Below are 18,451 nucleotides of genomic sequence, written 5' to 3' on the forward strand. Positions count from 1 at the left end.
CAAGATTCTGAAATTTTATACTAGCTAAGGGAAAGGAAATCTGTTCCATACCAGCCCACTCCAGGCTTCATATCTCACCTAAGGAAAAAAAAGCCATAGTTCACTGTCCACTGTAGAAAGGACATCAAGGAAATTGATTGGGAGAACTGTAATCAGGAAATGGATTAGGGGATGAGGAACAGAAACACTTCTGAAGGTCACAGCCCCAAGACCACTGTAATCAGGAGACTAGAGAATATCCCTTCTCCCACACCCTACCACCATGCTAATTAGTATCCAGTAATAATAACAGTGATTAAGCTAGGAGAGCTAGAAGACTGAGACTCTCTGGGGAGCTGCACAAAGGGAAGTCCACAAACAAAGAAGGGAGACAAAAATGTTAACTAGAGAAATTTGTAGCCTCTGGTACCTGCACCTAAAAGCAGTACTAATACAAAACACAGAACAACACTTAGCCAGATTAACATAAATTCTTACACTAAAGACATATTTACTGGTAGAACACATCCACCTTTCAAAACAATAACAAGACATACCAAAAGGCAAGACAAAACACAGTCTGAAAGGACAAAGCAATCATAAGAACCAGACTCAGATACAACACAGATGTTGGAATTACTAGACAAGGAGTTGAAAATTACTATGATCAATATGTTAAAAACTTTAATGGAGAGAATTACAACGGTCAGGAACAAGATGGTGGCATGAGTAACTTCACACCTGTCCCTCCACAAAAACTCCAAAAAATACAGTGAGGTGGGGCCAAGATAGCAGAGTAATCAGACACTTCCAGTGGCCAAGCTTACAACAAAGACCTGAAAAAAAACAAGTGAATAGATCATATATATGACAAGCTAGGAGCCCTGAACATCAAAGGCAAAGTTAAGAAATCGGGCTGAGCATCAGGGGGAGGGAGAGATGGTTCAGAAGCAGTGAGCAGTTGCTGGACCTCACTCAGTGGGAACCAGCAACCCTCAGCCCTGATCCCCTGGCCCAACCGCAGCAGGGCTGGTGGTAGCGTTTGGGATGTGGTTTCCTCAGCCAGTGAGAGCAAGTGGAAACAGTAAAGAGCTTGGCAAAAGATAAGTGCTTGCATATACTTTATCGTGTGGTTCTAACAGCACAGCTGCAAAAGAACACTCTACCATTTATCTGATCCCTTATCCCTCTCCCCCAGCCCCGATATGGCTTCAGTGGCAGTCGATTTCCCTGGGTCTGAGATAGGTCCTGCTGTGCACTCTGAGCCATTCTCCTGGCCTTGGAGAAAAAAACAAATTAACAAGGGGAGAAATAATCTGCTGGATCCCCTAAGCTGGAAACTCAGGACATAAGTGGCTCCTGTCCAGGCACAAGCACTCCATGGACTTTGAATGCCTTTCACCCCTGCATGAATCTGTGTGGGTGCATTTCAGTAGCATAGGCACTTGTTGGCACAGTACAACAGTGTATGTGCCTGAGGTCTGATTTCAGCTATTACAACTGTGCAGTGCAGAGGCAGGTTTTTGATGTTTGACACAACTCTGCCTATTAAGCAGTGTCCTCACCTACCCACATCAGGGGCCTGAGGACTGCTGGCTCCGCCCATGCCACCTAGAAACCCAGGACAGGGGTCCAAGGATAAGTCCTTACAATCAAAAGTACTGGGTGTCCATGGTCCACCAGTACAGCCCACCTACCTGGGTGCTCTAGGGAACAGGGATGTGCTTTCCCCACAGACACTCAGGGGATGGTTGCCAGCCCCCTGCCTTGATCAGAGTGTGACCCCTGCTGCAACCAGATACCTGTGCCTACACCAATCATCCCTGTTCCTCTAAGACTGTAGGTGAGAGCCTGCACCACACACTTGGTGACCAAATACCTGGACACCTGAGCTGAATCCATACAAGAAAAGTGAATGGACTCCTAGGCTCACAGACATGGAAATAGCTCTGGCCATCTGATGTCAGGACGTCAGAGCTTCAAAGTCACCAATAAAAAAGCTACCTCAGTTGAGCAGCAGCCTATTTGGGCTAATCAAAACAAAATAAGAAGCTAGGATACAGTAAGTAAACATAAAATGAATTAATACAATAACTTATAGATGCCTCAGAGACAACAATCAATATCAAATCACATAAAGAAGCAGACCATAATCACTTCAAAAAGTTCTAAAAAAAAAAAAAAAAGAATTGAGGAATCTTCCGGATGAAGATGTATTCCTGGAATTACCAGGGCTAGAATACAAAAGATTAACATACAGAACTCGTCAAGAGATCAAGAAGGAGATCAGGCAAAACGAAGAACAAGCCAAGGAACACACAGAAAAAGCAGTTGAGGAAATTAAGGTTATTCAAGAGCATAAAGAAAAATTTAATAGGCTGCAAGAATTCATGAGAGACAGCAATCAGAAATTCAGAACAACAATAAAATTTCAGAATTAGGCAACTCAGTAGGAAGTCAGAAGAGAAGAATAGAGGAAATGGAAGTTAGAATTAGTGAGATTACAGTAAAACACTTGCCACCAATATATTAAAAGAAAAATCAGATAAATAAATTTAAAAAAAATGAAGAAACCCTAAGTGTCATCTGGGACTCTATCAAGACAACCTAAGAGTGACTGGAGTACCAGAGCAGGGAGGGAGAAAAGAAAATACAGAGAGAATTGTTGAAGATTAGTTGGCAGAAAACTTCCCTAATATCTTGAAAGATGAGAAGATATCTATCCAAGATGCTCATTGAGCCATACACAAGGTAGACCCCAAAAGAAAGTTGCCCAAGCCGTATTATAATCAAACTTGCCAAAACCAAAGATAAAGAGAGAATTTTAAGAGCAACTAGGGATAGTTGAAAAGTCACCTACAAAAGAGAGTCAATAAAAATAAGCTCTGACTACTCAGCTGAAACCATGCAGGCAAGAAGGCAATGGGATGACATATATAAAAGCTTGAAGGAAAAAAAAAAAACTAGCCAGCCAAGAATCATATATCCAGCAAAACAGTCTCTCACGTATGAAGGCGAAATTAGGATATTTCCAGATAACTGGATTTTACGGAATTTGTAAAAACTACAAGAAATATTAAAGGGAGTCCTCTGTTTAGAAAATCAATAACATCAGATAACAACCCAAGACTAGAACACAGGACAGAGCAGCCAGATATCAACCCAGATAGGGAAATCACAAAAATAAATCAAGATTTAAAAAAAACGCTCAAAACAGAGAAACGGCAATGTCATTATGTAAAAGACGACATTAAACCAATAAAGAGGGACTAAAGAATGTAGTCATAGATCTTTTATATGGAGACGAAGTTAAGAAGATATAAAGAGATAAAACTTTGGTTTAAACTTAGAAAACTAGGGGTAAGTAATAAGTTAACTACAAAGGAGACTAACAGTTGTATACATCAAAGTAAACTGTAAGAAAAACATAAAGACTCAGCAAAAACAAAATCAACAATAATGAAAAAGAGGAAAAGATGATATATAAAGAAAAACTACTCAGCACAAAAACTTCAGTGGAAAAAAGAAAAAGTCAACAACACACAAAAAAGACATCAAGTCGACAGCACTAAACTCATAAAAAACGTTTCCATAATTACCCTGAATGTAAATGGACTAAAAAAAATGCACCAATAAAGAGACAGAGGGTGGCAGAATGGATTAAAAAAAAGCATGATACATCTATATGCTGCCTACATGAGACACACCTTAGACTTAACACAAACAAATTAAAACTTAAAGGATGGGAAAAAAATATCAAGCAAACAACAATCACAAAAGAGCAGGAGTGGCAATATAAATTTCTGACAAAATAGACTAAAGTTAAATCCACCACAAAGGAAAAGAAAGGACACTATATAATGATTAAAGGGACAATAAACCAACAGAATATAACCGTATTAAATACTGATGCACCCAACAACGGGGCTTCGAGATACATAAAACAAATTCTAACAGCATTGAAAAGCAAGAAAGACAGCTCCACAATAATAGTAGGAGACTTCAACACACCACTTTTGGTAAGGGACAGAACATCCAGAAAAAAAGCTCAATAAAGACATGCCACAATCAACCAACTGGACTTCATAGACATATACAGAACACTCCACCCAATAGCAGCCAAGCATACTTCCTTTGCCAAAGCACATGGAACATTCTCTAGAACAGACTACATATTAGGTCATAAAGCAAGCCTTAACAGAATGCAAAAAACCTAACTATTACAAAGCATCTTCACTGATCATACAGCCATAAAAGTAGAAATCAATAACAGAAAAAGCAGGAAAAATAAATCAAACACATGGAAACTGAACAACACCTTGCTCAAAAACTAATCAGTTATAGAAGAAACTAAGGATGGAATAAAGAAATTCATAGAATCCAATGAGAATGAAAACATTTCCTATGGGAACTTTTGGGACACAGAAAAAGCAATCCTCAGAGGTCAATTTATATCCATAAATGCACACATAAAAAAAGAAGAAAGGGCTAAAAAAAAAAAAAAGAATTATCCCTATGACTTGAACAAATAGAAAGAGAGCAACAAAAGAAACCCTCAGGAACCAGAAGAAAGCAAGTGATAAATATTAGAGCAGAATTAAATGAAAGAGAGAACAGAAAAAAAATTGAAAGACTTAACAAGACCTAAAGCTGGTTCTTTGAAAAGAACAACAAAATCGATAAACCATTGGCCAAACTAACAAAAGAAAAAAAGGAAAGGAAGTGAATAAACCAAATAAAAAATGAGATGGGCAATATCACAACATATCCAACTGAAATTAAAAAAATCATATCAGATTACTATGAAAAATTGTAGAATAACAAATATGAAAACAAATTTGGACAAATTTCTAAAAACACACTACCTACCTAAACTAACACAAACAGAGGTAGAACAAATAAATAAACCCATAACAAAAGAGAGATTGTAAAGGTAATTTAAAAACTCCAAACAACAACCAAAAAAAAACCCTGGCCACGAGGGCTTCACCAGAGAATTCTACCAAACTTTCAGAAAAGAGTTAACACCACTACTACTAAGGGTATTTCAGAGAATAGAAAAGATGGAATACTCCCATACCTATTCTATGAAGCCGGTATTTCCCTGGTACAAAACCAGGTAAAGACACCACAAAAAAAGAAAATTACAGACCTATATCCCTCATGAACTTAAACGCAAAAATCCTCAACAAAATTCTATCCAATAGGATCCTCTTTCCGAAGGTGGAGCCAAGATGTTGAAATAGATGGACGCTTCTGGAGAACTCTCTTACAACAAAGATCAAAAAAAAAAAAGTGAAATGAGTATATTCATAACAAGCTAGAGGCTTGAGCATTAAAGACAAGCTTAGAAAATGAACTGAGGGGCAGAGGGAAGAAGAGACAGTTCAGAAGCAGAGAGGAGTTACCGGACCTGAACTGTGGGGACCCATCAGGCACCATTCCCGGGAGCGGTTGCGGCGGGGTGGTACTAGCGTTCGGCCGCAGTTTCCTTAGGGAGAAGCAGCCAGCCACACAGCCTACTCACACCTCCGGAATCAGAGAAGAACAGCGCTCTCGGCAAAAGCTAAGTACTTGTGTATATTTTACCGCACCCCCCCATCCCAAGCCGGCTTCAGTGGCTGATTGCCCTGGACCCGAGATAGGCTCTGTTGAGCACCTACAGCCATTCTCCCAGCCTTGGAGAAGGAACAAATTTGAAATTGGGGGAAAAGATACTTTGCCAGCTCCACTAACTGGGGGAGCTCAGGACAGAAGTGGCTCCTGTCCAGGCATAAACAGTCCATGGACTTTGAGTACATTTCCTCTCTGCTTGGACCTGTGTGGGTCTATTTCAGGAGAATAGATTCTTGTTGGCAGACTCTAACTGTTTCAGCTGTGCATTAGAAAGGTGGGTGTTTGAGGTTTGACATTGCTTTGCCTCTCAGACAGGGTCCTTACCTACCCACATCAGGGGCCTAAGGACTGACACTCAGGTCACCCATCCACCCATGACAGGGGTCCAAAGATAACTGGTACCTCCCAGTCCTTATAATCAAAAACATTGGGTGCCCATGGTCTGTCTGCAGAACCCACTGACCTGTACACTCTAAGGAACAGGGACATGCTTTCCACAGAGACACTTGGGGGATGATTCTCAGCCCCCTGCCTTGTTCAGAGTGTGACCACCTGCTGCAACCAGATACCAGTACCTACACCAATCAACCCTGGCCCTCTAAGACTGTAAGCCAGAGCCTGTACCACACACTTGATAATCAGCTACCTGGAAACCTGAGCTGAATTCATACAAGAAAAGTGAATGGACTCCTAGACTGATATACCTGATAGCAGCTCTAGCCATCTGGGGACAAGACGTCAGAGCTCAAAAGGTGAAAAGAATCAAGCTAGCTCACTCAAGCAGCACATTTTGGCATATCAAAACAAAACAAATCAAGAAGCTATGACATGGTAAGCAAACATAAAATAAACTAATAAAATAACATAGATGGCTCGGAGACAACAGTCAATATCAAGTCACATAAAGAAACAGACCATGATCGCCTCAACAAGCTCTCAAAACAAAGAATCAAGGGAAATTCTAGATGAAAGTGCCTTCTTGGAATTACCAGAGGCAGAACACAAAAGATTAATGTACAGAATCCTTCAAGACATCAGGAAGGAAATGAGGCAACACGCAGAACAAACCAAGGAACACACAGATAAAGCAATTGAAGAAATTAAAAAGATTATTCAGGAACATAATGAAAAATTTAATAAGCTGGAAAATCTATAGTTAGACAGGAACAAGAAATTCAGAAGATTAACAATAAAATTACAGAAGTAGACAACTCAGTAGAAAGTCAGAAGAGCAGAATTGAGCAAATGGAAGGCAGAATTTCTGAACTTGAAGGTAAAGCACTTGGCACCAATGCATTTGAAGAAAAATCAGATAAAAGAATTTTCAAAAAATGAAGAAATCTTAAGATTCATGTTGGACTCTATCAAGAAAAATAACCTATGAGTGACTGGAGTACCAGAACAGGGAGGGATAACAGAAAATACAGAGAGAATTGTTGAAGGTTTGTTGGCAGAAAACTTCCCTGACATCATGAAAGATGAGAAGATATATCGTCAAGATGTTCATCAAACTCCACATAAGGTAGATTTTAAAAGAAAGTCACCAAGACATATTATAATCAAACTCACCACAACCAAAGATAATTTTAAGAGCATCTAGGGATAAACAAAAAGTCACCAACGGAGGAGAGTCAATAAGAATAAGCTTGGACTACTCGGCAGAAACCATGCAGGCAAGAAGGCAACGGGATGATATATTTAAAAAATTGAAGGAAAAAAATTGCCAGCCAAGAATCTTATATCCAGCAAAACTGTCTCTAAATATGAAGGTGAAATTGGGACATTTCCAGATAAAGAGAAGTTTAGGGGATTCGTAAAAACCAAACCAAAACTACAAGAAGTACTAAAGGGAGTTTTTTGGTCAGAAAAACAATAATATCAGGTATCAACCTAAGACAAGAACACTGGAGAGAGCAATCGGAAGTCAATCCAGACAGGGAAATCACAAAAATAAATCAATATTTTAAAAAATGCTCAAAACAGGGAAACACCGATGTTATTATGTTAAGGAAGACAGCATTAAAACAATAAAGAGGAACTAAGAAATGTAGTCATAGATCTTTCATATGGAGAGGAAGACAAGGTGATACCTAGAAATAAAATTTAGATTTAAATTTAGAAAAATAGGGGTAAATAAAAAGGTAACCACAAAGGAGACAAACTATCCTACACGTCAAAATAAAATACAAAAAAATAGAGACCTGGCAGAAACAAAGTCAACAACAACAAATATGAGGGAAGGACAATATATAAAGGTAATCTACTCAGCACATAAACTTAAGTGGGAAAAAGAAATGGTCAACAACACACAAAAAAAGAAATCAAAATGATAGCACTAAATTCATACCTATCTATAATTACGCTGAATATAAATGGAATAAATGCACCAATAAAGAAACAGAGAGTGGCAGAATGGATTAAAAAACACGATTTGTCTATATGCTGCCTACAAGAGACACACCTTAGACTTAGAGACACAAACTAAAACTCAAAGGATGGAAAAAAATATATCAAGCAAACGATAAGCAAAAAAGAAGAGGAATAGCAATATTAATTTCTGACAAAATAGACTTTAAACTTAAATCCACCACAAAGGATAAAGAAGGACACTACGTAATGATTAAAGGGACAATTGACCAGGAAGATATAACCATATTAAATATTTATGCACCCAATGACAGGGCTGCAAGATCCATAAAACAAACTCTATCAGTATTGAACAGTGAGATAGATAGCTCCACAATAACAGTAGGAGAATTCAACACACGACTTTTGGTGAAGGACAGGACATCCAGAAAGAAGCTCAATCAAGACACGGAAAATCTAAATGTCACAATAAACCAACTCGACCTTATAGACATATACAAGGTAATTATGAGCCCAAGAGACAGAAAGGGCCACATAAACCAGAGACTACATCAGCCTGAGAACAAAAGAACTAGAAGGTGCTGGCTATAACTGATGACTACCCTGACAGGGAACTCAACAGAGAACCCCTGAGGGAGCAGGAGAGCAGTGGGATGCAGACCCCAAATTCTGTTAAAAAGACCAGACTTAATGATCTGACTGAGACTAGAGGGACCCCGGTGGTCATGGCCCCCAGACCTTCTGTTGGCCCAGGACAGGAACCATTCCCAAAACCAGCTCTTCGGACAAGGATTGAACCGGACGATGCAACAGAGAGGGATGCTGGTGAGGAGTGAGCTTCTTGGATTAGGTGGACACTTGAGACTATGCTGGCATCTCCTGCCTGGAGGGGAGATGAGAGGGTAGAGGGGGTTAGAAGCTAGTGAAATGGACACAAAAAGAGAGAGTGGAGGGAGAGAGTGGCCTGTCTCATTAGGGGGAAAGCAATTGGAAGTATGTAGCAAGGTGTATATAAGTTTTTGTGTGAGAGACTGACTTGATTTGTAAACTTTCACTTAAAGCACAATAAAAATTAAAAAAAATTCTATCCAATAGAATTCAACAACATATAAAAAAATTACCGTGACCAAGTGAGATTCATACCAGGTACGCTGGGATGCTTCAACATTAGAACAACAATTAATGTAATCCATCATATAAATAAAACAAGACTAGAACCACACGATCTTATCAATTGATGCAGAAAAGGCGTTTGACAAAGTCTAACACCCACTCATGATAAAAAAAACACTCAGCAAAATAGGAATAGAAGGGAAGTTCCTCAACATACTAAAGGGCATTTATAAAAAGCCAACAGCCAACATCGTCCTAAATGGAGAGAGTCTGAAAGCATTCCACTGATAATGAGAACCAGAAGAAGATGCCCTTTATCACCACTCTTGTTCAACATTCAGCTGGAGGTCACAGTCAGAGAAATTAGGCTAGATAAAGAAACAAAGGGCATCCAAATTGGTTGGGAAGAATTAAAAGTAACTCTATGTGCAGATGACATGATCTTATACACAGAAAACCCTAAAGAATCCTCAAGAAAACTACTGAAACTAATAGAAGAGTTGAGCAGAGTATTAGGATACGAGGTAAACGTACAAAAATAAGTTGGATTCTTCTACACCAACAAAGAGAATGTCAAATAGGAAATCATCAAATCAACACCATTTACAGTAGCCCCCAAGAAGATAAAATACTTAAGGAATACATCTAACCAGAGACGTAAAAGACCTATACAAAGATAACTACAAGACAGTACTGAAAGAAACCAAAAGAGACCTACATAAGTGGAAAAACATACCTTGCTCATGGATAGGAAGACTCAACATTGTAAAAATGTTTATTCTGCCCACAGCGATCTATAGACACAATGCAATTCTGATCCAAATACCAATGACTTTTTTTTTAATGAGATGGAGAAACAAATCACCAACTTCATATGGAAGGGAAAGAGGCCCTGGATAAGTAAGGCATTACTAAAAAAGAAGAAAAAAGTGGGAGGCCTCACACTACTTGATTTTAGAACCTCTTATACCACCTCAGTAGTCAAAAGAGCCTGGTACTGGTACAACAACAGATACATAGACCAATGGAACAGAATTGAGAATCCAGACATAAATCCATCCACATATGAGCAGCTGATATTTGACAAAGTCCCAAAATTAGTTAAATGGAGAAAGGATAGTCTCCTTAACAAATGGTGCTGGCATAACTGGTTAGCCATCTGTAAAAAAAAACTGAATCAAGACCCATACCTCACGCCATCCACAAAACCTAACTCAAAATGTATCAAAGACCTAAATATAAAATCTAAAATGATAAAGTTCACAGAAGAAAAAATAGGGACAATGCTCGGAGCCCTAACATATGGCATAAACAGTATACAAAACATTACTAACAATGCACAAACACCAGAAGAGAAACAAGATAACTGGAAGGCCTAAAAATCAAACAATTATGCTCATCCAAAGACTTCACCAAAAGAGTAAAAAGAGAACCTACAGACAGAGAAAACATTTTTGGCTACAGCAAATCCAGTCAGTGTCTGATCTCTAAAATCTACATGATACTGCAAAAACTCAACAACAAAAAGAGAAATGACCCAATTAAAAAGTTGGCAAAGAATAGGAACAGACACTTCACTGAAGAAGACAATCAGGTGGCTAACAGATCTGTGAGGAAATGCTCATGATCATTAGCCACTAGAGAAATGCAAATCAAAACTACAATGAGATACCATCTCACCCCATTAGGCTGGCATTAATCCAAAAAACACAGGATAATAACTGTTGTAGAGGTTGTGAGAAGACTGGAACACTTATATACTGCTGGTGGGAATGTAAACTGGTACAACCATTTTGGAAATTGATTCTGCGCTTCCTTAAAAAACTAGAAATAGAACTACCATAGGATTCAGCAATCCCACTCCTTAGAATATACTATAGAGAAATAAGAGCCTTTACACATACAGATATTTGCACACCCATGTTCATTGCAGCACTGTTTATAGTAGCAAAAAGATGGAAGCAACCAAGGTGCCCATCAATGGATGAATGGATAAATTATGGTATATTCACGTAACGGAATACTAAACAACAATTAAGAACAATGAAGAACCCGTGAAACATCTCATAACATGGAGGAATCTGGAAAGCATTATGCTGAGTGAAATTAGTCAGTTGCAAAAGGACAAATGTTGTATGAGACCACTATTATAAGAACTCAAGAAATAGTTCAAACACAGAAGAAAATATTCTTTCATGGTTACGAGGGTAGGGAGGGAGGGAGAGAGGTGTTCACTACTTAGACAGTAGACAAGAACTATTTTAGGTGAAGGGATAGACAACACACAATACAGAAGTCAGCACAACTGGACTAAACCAACATCAAAGAACTTTTTTGAATACAACAGAATGGTTTGAAGGCCAGAGAAGCAGAGATGGGGGTCTGGCGACCATAGTTTCATGGGACATCTAGGTGTATTGGCATAAGAAAATGTATTAAGAAAATGTTCTGCATCCCACTTTGGTGAGTCGCGTCTTAAATGCTAGCAAGCAGCCATCTAAGATGCATCAATTGGTCTCAGCTCACCTGGAGCAAATGAGAATGAAGAGTATCAAAGACACAAGGTAAATATGAGCCAAAGAGACAGAAAGGGGCACATAAACCAGAGACTACATCAGCCTTAGACCAGAACTAGATGGTGTCTGGCTACCACTGATGACTGCCCTGACAGGGAACACAACAGAATCCCTCATGGAATGGGAAAACAGAGGGAGGCAGACCTCATATTCTCATACAAAGACCATACGTAATGGTCTTACTGAGACTAGAGGGACCCCAGACATAATGGTCCCCAGACCCTCTGTTAGCACAAGACTGGAACCATTCCCAAAGTCAACTCTTCAGACAGAGATTGGACTGGACTGTAACAGAAAATGATGCTGATGAGGAGTGAGCTTCTTGGCTCAAGCAGACACATGAGACTATGTGGGTAGTTCCTGTCTGGAGGTGAGATGAGAAGGCAGAGGGGGACAGGAGCTGGCTGAATGGACACGGGGAATAAAAGGTAGAGAGGAGGAGTGTGCTGTCTCATTAGGGGGAGAGCAGCTATGATTACACAGCAATGTGTGTATAATTTTTGTATGAGAAACTGACTTGATTTGCAAACTCTCACAGCAAAATAAAAAAAAAATACATGCAGAAACTGGTAGAAACAACTTTGTCAGAACTCTAGAAACCAAAGGGTTAAAGCAACTAAATGAATCCTGAATCAAGAAAAAGGAGATGAATAAATGGTAGGAAATCTTTGGCCTTCTAATCACCTGTACCCTGCCTCCTCCCTGGATTGTCCTGACTCCCTTAAAAGGCCCAGACTCCTAGAGGGGGACCCTTGTCTCTGGCTCTAGACAGAGAAGAGCAGACTTCATTTAAAGATTATTCTGTATTTTTGTTTTAACCAGTCTGGGGGCTGCTTGAAAGACTGAAGCAATATGCTTATCTTAGTTCAGCCTCTCTTTGAGCTCACACAGAGATGAAGGGTAGCAGGAAACGGCATATGGCTGTAATCTCCTGTAACTGGCACTAAAAAGTATAATCCAGTAATACAATAGGCACCTAGGGACCGATTAGAGAAGCTGGAGAGGGAGTCTTTTTTAGAAATTGATGTTAGTGTTAGGTTCCATTGAATCAGTTCCGACCCATAGCGACCCCATGTATAACAGAATGAAATGTTGCCTGGTCTTGTGCCATCCTTACAATAGTGGATATGTTTGTGCCCATTGTTGCACTGTGTCAACCCATCTCATTGAAGGTCTTCCTTTTTTCACTCACCCTTTACTTTACCAACTGGGATTGGTACCTCTTGAAAACATGTCCAAAGCAAGTGAGATGAAGTCTCCCTATCCTCACTTCCAAAGAGTATTCTGGCTGTACCTCTTCCAAGATAGATTTGTTCATTCTTCCAGCAGTCCATGGTATATTCAATATTCTTTGCCAACACCATAATTCAAATGTGTCAATTCTTCTTTGGTCTTACTTTTTCATTGTCCAGCTTTCACATACATATGAGGCGACTGAAAATATCACGGCTTGGGTCAGACACACCTTAGTCATTTAAGTGACATATTTGCTTCTTAACACTTTAAAGAGATTTTTTGCAGCAGATTTGTCCATTGTAAGAGTTGCATGATGACATCAAGGACATTATGTATGAAGAAAGGAAAAGTTCACACTAAAAGGCAGGAAAGAAAGAAAAGACCAAAATGGATGTCAGAAAGACACTCTAAAACTTCTTGAATGTAGAGGGGAACCAAGGTAAATGGAAGAAATGATGAAATAAAAGAGGTGAACAGAAGATTTCAAAGGGCATCTAGAGAAGACAAAGTAAGGTATTATAATGAAATATGCAAAGACCTGGAGTTAGAATACCAAAAGGGAAGAACATGCTTGGCATTTCTCAAACTGAAAGAACTGAAGAAAAAATTCAAGCCTAAAGTTGCAATATTGAAGGATTCTACAGGGAAAATATTAAATGACGAAGAAAGAAGATGGAATGAATATACAGAGTCACTCTACCAGAAAGACATGGTTGATAGTCAACCATTTCAGGAGGGAGTATATGATCAACGATACTTGTCTTGGTCATCTAGTGCTGCTGTAACAAAAATGCCACAAGTAGATGGCTTTAACAAAGAGAAATTTACTCTCTCACAGTTTAGCAGGCTACAAGTCCAAATTCAGGGCAATGGCTCCAGGGGACGGCTTTCTCTCTCCATCAGCTCTGGAGGAAGGTCCTTGTCTTCAGTCTTTCCTTGGTCTGGGAGCATCTCAGCACAGAAACCTCTGGTCCAAAGGACATGCTTTGCTCCCAGCACTGCATTCTTGGTGGTATGAAGTCCCCTGTCTCTCTGCTTGCTTCTCTCTTTTATATTTCAAAAGAGATTGGCTTAAGACATTATCTAATTTTGTAGATCTCATCAACATAACCACCGCTAATCCATCACAGTGATAGGATTTACAACACATAGGAAAATCTCATCAAATGACAAAATGGTAGACAATCATACAATACTGGGAATCATGACTGTCATGGATTGAATTATGTCCCCCCCAAAATGTGTGTATCAACTTGCTTAGGCCATGATTTCCAGTATTGCGTGGCTGTCCTCCATTTTGTGATTTTAATTTTATGTTGAGAGGATTAGGGTGGGATTGTAGCACCACCCTTGCTCAGGTCACCTCCCTGATCCAAGGTAAATGGAGTTTCCCTGGGGTGTGGCCTGCACCACCTCTTATCTCTCAAGAGATAAAAAGGAAAAGGAAGCAAGCAAAGAGTTGGGGACCTCATATTATCAAGAAAGCAGCACTAGGAGCAGAGCATGCCCTTTGGACCTGGGGTCCCTGTGCCCAAGAAGCTCCTCGACCAGGGGAAGACTGATGACAAGGAATCTTCCTCCAGAGCAGGCAGAGAGAGAAAGCCTTCCCCTGGAGCTGACATCTGAATTCGGACTTGTAACCTACTAGACTGTGAGAGGATAAATTTCTCTTTGTTAAAACCATCCACTTGTGGTATTTCTGTTATAGCTGCACTAGATAACTAAGACAATGACCTATCCAAGTTGACAGATATTTTGGGGGGACACAATTCTATCCAATACAGTACTGAAGGAAGAAGTCGAAGCTGCACCGAAGGCATTAGTGAAAAGCAAGTCTCTAGGAATTGACAGAATGCCAACTGAGATGCATCAACAAATGGATGCAATGCTTAAGTGCTCACTCATATATGCCAAGAAATTTGGAAGACAGTTACCTGGCCAACTATTTGGAAAAGATCCATATCTGTGCCCATTCCAAAGAAAAGTGATCCAACAGAAAGCAGAAATCATAGAATTTTAGAAATTAAGACTTTCAAAAGCACTGTGTATACGGAAAAATTGAGAAAGGCACATACATGCCCAGTTCAAGATGCATGTTCAGAAGTTACCTGAGTGCTTGCTTCGGCGGCATATATTCTAAAGTTGGAATGATACAGAGAAGATTAGCATGGCCCCTGCACAATGATGACATGCAAATTCATGAAGCATTCCATATTTTTGGGTTGAAAAGGGAAAGTGTTGACATGTCCCGGGGTTGTTAACCAACATCATGCAAAAATGTGTGTACTATCTGATGAGAAACTAGTTTGTTCTGTAAACTTCATGTAAAGTACAATAAAAAAGAAATTGTGAACATGTTTCCCATAGGATAGAAATTAATTTATGACAGCTTAATGGAGAGTACAATGGGATCATTAAACTTTGGTCCTTAAAAAAAAAAAAGAAGTTACTTGAGAAGACCCTATACTTTGACCTCGACTGATCCATAGTTTCAGGACAGGCTTGGCTTAGTGTTGAAAGAGGGCCCTGCACGGAGCCAATTTGCAAAGGCTGGAAGACTGGGACAGGATTCCACCCCCCTCCAACATCCAAGGAAATCTCTGTCAACAAATTAGCTGAACACAAGCAAAGAAACAGAGTTTTCAGTGCCCACACATGTCCAGCAAAACAGTCTTTGCAAAGATAGAGTAAGTCATGAAATAAGTGGATGAATACAGCCTTGAACAATTAAAAGAAACAAAAATTGAAAAAATGCAGCAAACCCTGGGAAGGAGGAGAATCTGATTTCCAGAGCTACCACATGACACTGTTCAAATGTCCTGGCTTCATCAAAAAAGTCACAACGCATACAAAGAAACAGGAAAGGACAACCCATTCAAAACAATGAAATTAAGTATCAGAAACAACTTCTGTGGAAGTTCAGATAATTCTCTTACAAGACAAAGATTTTAAAACAACAATATAAAATATGTTCAAAGAGTTAAAGGAAAACACTGGTAAAGAATTAAAAGAAATCAGAAAACTGCATGAAAAATGAGAATATCAATAAGACATAAATAATAAAAAGGAACTGCACAGAATTACTAGAGCTGAAAAGTAAAACAACTAAATAAAAATTCACTGTAGGGGTACAACATCATATCTGAGCTGGCAGAAGTAAGAATCAGAGAACTCGAAGACAGAATAATTGAAATTATTGAGTCTGGAGAGAGAAAATTGAAAATTGCCTAAGGGATGTGTGGGACACATAATATACATATTTTGGTAGTTCCAGAAGGAGAAGAGAGAAAGAGGCAAAAGAATATTTCAAGAAATAATGGCTGAAAACCTCTAAATATGACAAACGTCATAAATCTGCATATCCAAGAAGTTCAATGAACTGCAAATAGAATAAACCCAAAGAGATCTGTTATAAACATAAACTCAAAACCAAAGACAAAATCTTAAAAGCAGCAAGAGACAAGCAAATCACCACATACAAGGGATTCTCAGTAAGATTAAACACCAATTTTTCCTCAGAAACAATGGAGGCCAGAAAGCAATGAAATGACATATTTAATGTGCTGAAAGAACTGTCAGCCAAGAATTCATCTGGCAAAACTGTCCTTCAAAAATGAGGGCAGAACTAGGACATTCCCAGATAAACAAAAGCTGAGGGAGTTTGTTACTATGAGACCTGCTTTACAAAAATTGCTAAAGGGAGTTCTTAAGGTTGAAATGAAAGGACACCAAACAGTAACTTGAAAGCAGAGGAAGAGAAGGAAAAATTCCAGTAAATCTAATGCCATGGGTAAACAAAGAGGCCAATTTTATTCTATTTCTTGTTTTTTAACTCCACTTGTTTTGTCCTTGTCATGGGTTGAATTGTGTCCCCCGAAAATATGTGTATCAATTTGGTTAGGCCATGATTCCCAGTATTGTGTGATTGTCCACCATTTTGACATCAGATGCGATTTTCCTATGTGTTGTAAATCCTATCTCTATGATGTTAATGAGGCAAGATTTGAGGTAGTTATGTTAAAGAGGCAGGACTCAATCTACAAGATTAGATTGTGTCTTAAGCCAATCTCTTTTGAGACATAAAAGAGAGAAGCCAGCAGAGACATGGGGGCCTCATACCAGCAAGGAAGCAGCACAGGGAGCAGAGCATGTTCTTTGGACCTGGGGTCCCTGAGCCTGAGAATCTCTTCGACCAGGGGAAGACTGATGACAAGGACCTTCCTTCAGAGCTGACAGTGAGAGGAAGGCTTCCCCTGGAGCTGATTCCTTGAATTTAGACTTGTAGCCTACTAGACTGTGAGAGAATAAATTTCTCTTTGTTAAAGCCATCCACTTGTGGTATTTCTATTATAGCAACACTAGATGACTAAGACAGTCTTACATGATTTAAAATGGCAAATACATAAAATAATTATAAATGTATCTCATTGGGCACACAATGTATAAAGCTGGAATGTGTGACAATAGCAATATAAATGTGAGCGGGGAGGTTGTTGTTGTTAGGTTAAATAGTATACAAAAACTATGGTGTTGGCAAAGAATATTGAATATACCATGGACTGCCAAAAGAACAAACAAATCTGTTTTGGAAGGAGTACAGCCAGAATGCTCCTTAGAAGCAAGGATGGCGAAACTGAGTCTCACATATTTTGGACATGTTATCAGGAGGGATCAGTCCCTGGCCAAGGACATCATGCTTGGTAAAGTAGAGGGTCAGCAAAAAAGAGGAAGACCCTCAAGGAGATGGATTGTCACTGGCTGCAACAATGGGCTCAAGCATAACAATGATTGTGAGGATGGTGTAATCATAGGTGTTTCGTTCTGTTGTACATAGGTTCACTTTGAGTCGGTACTGACTCGATGGCACCTAACAACAACAGCAACAACATGTTCATACCAGCATTATTCACAATACCCTGAAAGTGGAAAGAACCCAAGTGTCCATCAATAGATGAATGGATAAATGAAGCATGGTATATACATACAATGGAATACTATTGACCCATAGAGGGAAACAACGTTTTGATACTTGTTATAACATGGGAGGACACTGAAAACATTCTGAGTAAAATAAGTCAGACAAAAAAAAGACAAATATTGTATGATCCCACTAGTATGAAATATTTAGAATAGGCAAATGAATGAAGACATGTTTATTAGTGATTACCAGGGGCTACAGGTTGGACAGAATGGGGAGTTTTTGCTTAAGGGGTACTTAGTTTTTTGGAGGGTGATGTAAACTTCTGGAAATGGATAGTGGTTGTGATTGTGCAACATGGTGAATGTAATTAATATCACTGAATTATACACTTAAAGTATTTAAAATAGCAATTTTTGTTGTATATATGTTGCCACAATAAAATTTAAACAAAAATGCTCTAATGGAAAATGTAGAGCAGATAAATATTGCCAACAGAGAGATGGAAACTATAAGAAAGAATGAAAATGAAATGCTAGACATCAAACAAACAAACAGTATGTTATGGATTTGGATGTGTTTCCAAAAAATATATGTTGAAGTCCTAATCCCTGTCTGTGAATGTGAACCTGCTTGGAAATAAGAA

General features: G+C 39.0%; 1 protein-coding gene and 1 non-coding gene across 4 annotated transcripts in view; one reads left to right on the forward strand and one right to left on the reverse strand.

The window, feature by feature from the left end:
- PFKFB1 (6-phosphofructo-2-kinase/fructose-2,6-biphosphatase 1) overlaps nucleotides 1-18,451 on the reverse strand; it is a 185,712-nt gene that overhangs the window by 84,854 nt on the left and 82,407 nt on the right. The gene's annotated exons all lie outside the window — the stretch shown is intronic.
- On the forward strand, nucleotides 15,000-15,106 carry LOC135228981 (U6 spliceosomal RNA). The gene has a single exon (XR_010319844.1). It is a non-coding gene; the product is annotated as a U6 spliceosomal RNA (small nuclear RNA).

The sequence above is a fragment of the Loxodonta africana genome, chromosome X, assembly GCF_030014295.1.
Source record: "Loxodonta africana isolate mLoxAfr1 chromosome X, mLoxAfr1.hap2, whole genome shotgun sequence".
NCBI lineage: Eukaryota > Metazoa > Chordata > Mammalia > Proboscidea > Elephantidae > Loxodonta > Loxodonta africana.